Source organism: Ranitomeya imitator, chromosome 2 (genome assembly GCF_032444005.1).
Source record: "Ranitomeya imitator isolate aRanImi1 chromosome 2, aRanImi1.pri, whole genome shotgun sequence".
NCBI classification, from domain to species: domain Eukaryota; kingdom Metazoa; phylum Chordata; class Amphibia; order Anura; family Dendrobatidae; genus Ranitomeya; species Ranitomeya imitator.
In genome coordinates this window covers 833390405-833396404 of record NC_091283.1, presented here as the reverse complement: position 1 = coordinate 833396404, position 6000 = coordinate 833390405, and the positions used below count along the sequence as shown (strand labels likewise).

At 48.6% G+C, this 6000-nt stretch overlaps 1 protein-coding gene across 1 annotated transcript in view; it reads left to right on the top strand.

The window, feature by feature from the left end:
* Positions 1–381: 381 nt before the first annotated feature.
* The window catches only part of MLF2 (myeloid leukemia factor 2), a 29599-nt gene continuing 23980 nt past the window's right edge, over positions 382–6000 (top strand). The window contains exon 1 of the mRNA XM_069754147.1: positions 382–518. The gene's annotated coding sequence lies outside the window, so the exon portion shown is untranslated. The remainder of the gene's footprint in view (positions 519–6000) is intronic.

Here is a 6000-nt window from a genome sequence, read left to right as displayed (position 1 = left end):
AACTTGTTAAAGGAGTAAATGAAAAGAAAAAACAAATATGAAGATGAAATGATGATACCAGCAGAGAACAAGAAAGTTCTGGCTCTCGGAAGGCGGGAGGAAATAAAATTAAAAAGTCGCCACCAAGGACAAACTGTGCGAAGTCCATGTAATGCCAAATAGGAACAAAGATTAGGAAAAGTAAAAAAAAAAAAATAAATAAAATTTAAAAATATTAAACTAAAGGAATAAAACTGAGCACAGACACCAGCGGGCATGCGCAGTGCGCCGCTCCCAGTGATACGCGCTATTAGCGACACCTGTTGGCTCTTGTCGGTACTGCAGTGGCTGCTTCTGTCAGGCGGCAACTCCCCTCTGGGAAGCGTCACGTCTTCCGCGGTGCATGCTGGGGGAAAGACGGAAGTGCTCAAGCTTCTTCTCCGTTATGGAAGAGAAGGCAGTGTGACGTCACTTCCGCTGCGAGGCTGTGTTATTGTTGTGTGCTAGGCTGCACCGAGCCGAATCCGGGACGTTACCAGGTAACCGGGGACCACGGGGGCGGCGGAGGGGAGTGTGTGACTGACCGGAGGATGTGTCTATGTACAGGGAGGAGAAAGGAGACCAGCGACCGGTGTATATGTACAGCAGGGAGAAGATGTCACTGACCTGTGGGGGAAATGTATGTACACGGCAGGTTACTGAAGGGGATCACTGGCCTGTGTGTATATAGTGGAGGGGATCACCGGCCTGTGTGTGTATATAGTGGAGGGGATCACTGGCCTGTGTGTGTATATAGTGGAGGGGATCACCGGCCTGTGTGTGTATATAGTGGAGGGGATCACCGGCCTGTGTGTGTATATAGTGGAGGGGATCACTGGCCTGTGTGTGTATATATAGTGGAGGGGATCACTGGCCTGTGTGTGTATATATAGTGGAGGGGATCACTGGCCTGTGTGTATATAGTGGAGGGATCACTGGCCTGTGTGTATATATAGTGGAGGGGATCACTGGCCTGTGTGTGTATATAGTGGAGGGGATCACTGGCCTGTGTGTGTATATAGTGGAGGGGATCACTGGCCTGTGTGTGTATATAGTGGAGGGGATCACTGGCCTGTGTGTGTATATAGTGGAGGGGATCACTGGCCTGTGTGTGTATATATAGTGGAGGGGATCACTGGCCTGTGTGTATATATAGTGGAGGGGATCACTGGCCTGTGTGTGTATATAGTGGAGGGGATCACTGGCCTGTGTGTATATAGTGGAGGGGATCACTGGCCTGTGTGTGTATATATAGTGGAGGGGATCACTGGCCTGTGTGTGTATATATAGTGGAGGGGATCACTGGCCTGTGTGTGTATATATAGTGGAGGGGATCACTGGCCTGTGTGTGTATATATAGTGGAGGGGATCACTGGCCTGTGTGTATATAGTGGAGGGATCACTGGCCTGTGTGTATATATAGTGGAGGGGATCACTGGCCTGTGTGTGTATATAGTGGAGGGGATCACTGGCCTGTGTGTGTATATAGTGGAGGGGATCACTGGCCTGTGTGTGTATATATAGTGGAGGGGATCACTGGCCTGTGTGTATATATAGCGGAGGGGATCACTGGCCTGTATGTATATACTAGATTGTGGCCCGATTCTAACGCATCGGGTATTCTAGAATATGCATGTCCCCGTAGTATATGGACAATGATGATTCCAGAATTCGCGGCAGACTGTGCCCGTCGCTGATTGGTCGAGGAAACCTTTATGACATCATCGTCGCCATGGCAACCATTATGACATCATCGTCGCTGTGCCCGTTGCTGATTGGTCGAGGCTTGGCGGCCTCGACCAATCAGAGACGCGGGATGTCTACGTCCTTTATGACATCATCGTCGCTGTGCCCGTCACTGATTGGTCGAGGCTTGGCGGCCTCGACCAATCAGAGACGCGGGATTTCTACGTCGATACTGTGCCCGTCGCTGATTGGTCGAGGCCTGGTGGCCTCCACCAATCAGAAACGTGGGATTTCCAGGACAGACAGACAGACAGAAAAACCCTTGGACAATTATATATATAGATAGTGGAGGGATCACTGGCCTGTGTGTATATATAGTGGAGGGGATCACTGGCCTGTGTGTATATATAGTGGAGGGATCACTGGCCTGTGTGTATATATAGTGGAGGGATCACTGGCCTGTGTGTGTATATATAGTGGAGGGGATCACTGGCCTGTGTGTATATATAGTGGAGAGGATCACTGGCCTGTGTGTGTATATATAGTGGAGGGGATCACTGGCCTGTGTGTATATATAGTGGAGGGGATCACCGGCCTGTGTGTATATATAGTGGAGGGGATCACCGGCCTGTGTGTATATATAATGGAGGGATCACTGGCCTGTGTGTATATAGTGGAGGGATCACTGGCCTGTGTGTATATATAGTGGAGGGATCACTGGCCTGTGTGTATATATAGTGGAGGGATCACTGGCCTGTGTGTGTATATATATATAGTGGAGGGGATCACTGGCCTGTGTGTATATATAGCGGAGGGGATCACTGGCCTGTATGTATATATAGCGGAGGGGATCACTGGCCTGTGTGTATATAGTGGAGGGGATCACTGGCCTGTGTGTATATAGTGGAGGGGATCACTGGCCTGTGTGTATATATAGCGGAGGGGATCACTGGCCTGTATGTATATATAGCGGAGGGGATCACTGGCCTGTATGTATATATAGTGGAGGGGATCACTGGCCTGTGTGTATATATAGCGGAGGGGATCACTGGCCTGTGCGTATATATAGCGGAGGGGATCACTGGCCTGTGTGTGTATATATAGTGGAGGGGATCACTGGCCTGTGTGTATATATAGTGGAGGGGATCACTGGCCTGTGTGTATATAGTGGAGGGGATCACTGGCCTGTATGTATATATAGTGGAGGGGATCACTGGCCTGTGTGTATATATAATGGAGGGATCACTGGCCTGTGTGTATATAGTGGAGGGGATCACTGGCCTGTGTGTATATAGTGGAGGGGATCACTGGCCTGTGTGTATATATAATGGAGGGATCACTGGCCTGTGTGTATATATAGTGGAGGGATCACTGGCCTGTGTGTATATATAGTGGAGGGATCACTGGCCTGTGTGTATATATAGTGGAGGGGATCACTGGCCTGTATGTATATATAGCGGAGGGGATCACTGGCCTGTGTGTATATATAGTGGAGGGGATCACTGGCCTGTGTGTATATATAGTGGAGGGATCACTGGCCTGTGTGTATATATAGTGGAGGGATCACTGGCCTGTGTGTATATATAGTGGAGGGATCACTGGCCTGTGTGTATATATAGCGGAGGGGATCACTGGCCTGTATGTATATATAGCGGATTGGATCACTGGCCTGTGTGTATATATAGTGGAGGGGATCACTGGCCTGTGTGTATATATAGTGGAGGGATCACTGGCCTGTGTGTATATATAGTGGAGGGATCACTGGCCTGTGTGTATATATAATGGAGGGATCACTGGCCTGTGTGTATATAGTGGAGGGATCACTGGCCTGTGTGTATATATAGTGGAGGGATCACTGGCCTGTGTGTATATATAGTGGAGGGATCACTGGCCTGTGTGTGTATATATATAGTGGAGGGGATCACTGGCCTGTATGTATATATAGCGGAGGGGATCACTGGCCTGTGTGTATATAGTGGAGGGGATCACTGGCCTGTGTGTATATAGTGGAGGGGATCACTGGCCTGTGTGTATATATAGCGGAGGGGATCACTGGCCTGTGTGTATATATAGCGGAGGGGATCACTGGCCTGTATGTATATATAGTGGAGGGGATCACTGGCCTGTGTGTATATATAGCGGAGGGGATCACTGGCCTGTGCGTATATATAGCGGAGGGGATCACTGGCCTGTGTGTGTATATATAGTGGAGGGGATCACTGGCCTGTGTGTATATATAGTGGAGGGGATCACTGGCCTGTGTGTATATAGTGGAGGGGATCACTGGCCTGTATGTATATATAGTGGAGGGGATCACTGGCCTGTGTGTATATATAATGGAGGGATCACTGGCCTGTGTGTATATAGTGGAGGGGATCACTGGCCTGTGTGTATATAGTGGAGGGGATCACTGGCCTGTGTGTATATATAATGGAGGGATCACTGGCCTGTGTGTATATATAGTGGCGGGATCACTGGCCTGTGTGTATATATAGTGGAGGGATCACTGGCCTGTGTGTATATATAGCGGAGGGGATCACTGGCCTGTGTGTATATATAGCGGAGGGGATCACTGGCCTGTGTGTATATATAGTGGAGGGGATCACTGGCCTGTGTGTATATATAGTGGAGGGATCACTGGCCTGTGTGTATATATAGTGGAGGGATCACTGGCCTGTGTGTATATATAGTGGAGGGGATCACTGGCCTGTGTGTATATATAGCGGAGGGGATCACTGGCCTGTGTGTATATATAGTGGAGGGGATCACTGGCCTGTGTGTATATATAGTGGAGGGGATCACTGGCCTGTGTGTATATATAGTGGAGGGGATCACTGGCCTGTGTGTGTATATATAGTGGAGGGGATCACTGGCCTGTGTGTATATATAGTGGAGGGAATCACTGGCCTTTGTATATATAGTGGAGGGGATCACTGGCCTTTGTGTATATATAGTGGAGGGGATCACTGGCCTTTGTGTATATATAGTGGAGGGGATCACTGGCCTTTGTATATATAGTGGAGGGGATCACTGGCCTGTGTGTATATATAGTGGAGGGGATCACTGGCCTGTGTGTATATATAGCGGAGGGGATCACTGGCCTGTGTGTATATATAGCGGAGGGGATCACTGGCCTGTGTGTATATATAGTGGAGGGGATCACTGGCCTGTGTGTATATAATGGAGGGGATCACTGGCCTGTGTGTATATATAATGGAGGGGATCACTGGCCTGTGTGTATATATAGTGGAGGGATCACTGGCCTGTGTGTATATATAGCGGAGGGGATTACTGGTCTGTGTGTGTGTGTGTATGTATGTATATTATAGTGGAGGGGATCACCAGTCTTTCACACTGCTTTTGGGTGACCTTATGCCACTCCTGGTCCAAAAATCTTCTTTTTTTGATGGCTTGTGACTATCCATCTTCCTCTTGATTACATTACAGAGGTTTTCAATGGGGTTCAGGTCTGGAGATTGGGCGGCCATGACAGGGATGTGATGTGGTGGTCCTTCATCCACACTTTGATTGACCTAGCTGTGTGGCATGGCGCATTGTCCTGCTGGAAAAACCAGTCCTCAGAGTTGGGGAACATTGCCTGAGCAGAACGAATCAACTGTTTTTCCAGGATAACCTTGTATGCTGCTTGATTCATACGTCCTTCGCAAAGAATAACCTGCCCAATTCCAGCCTTGCTGAAGCATCACCAGATCATCACCGATCTTCCACCAAATTTCACAGTGGGTGCAAGACAGTGTGGCTTGTACGCCTCTCCAGGTCTCCGTCTAACCATTAGATGACCAGGTGTTGGGCACAGCTGAAAATTAGACTCATCAGAGAAGATTACCTTAGTCCTGTCCTCTAAGGGCCAGTCCTTATTGTCTTTGGCAAACTTTAGCCTGACTCTCCTTTGCTTCTCATTGATGAAAGGTGTTTTTCTAGATTTACATGACTTGAGCTCTGCCTCTAGGAGCCTGTTACGATCTGTTCTTGCCGTGCACTTCACACCAGCTGCCATTTCCCATTACTTTTATAGGTCACTTGATGTCATCCTGCTGTTGCTGAGTGACATTTGAATTAAATGACGGTCATCCCAGTCAGTGGAGAGTGGTTTTCGCCCTCTGCCAGTCTGTAGCTTTGTTGTCCCCAATGTTTGCTGCTTGACCTTGTTGTAATTGACTGCCGCCTTAGAAATTTTAAAGATCGAGGCAACATGACGCTCACTGTGTCCCTCTGCTAGTAAAGCCATTGAAGAACCCATTGAATTTCTGGCAGCATTCAGTCTCGGGGTCGGAT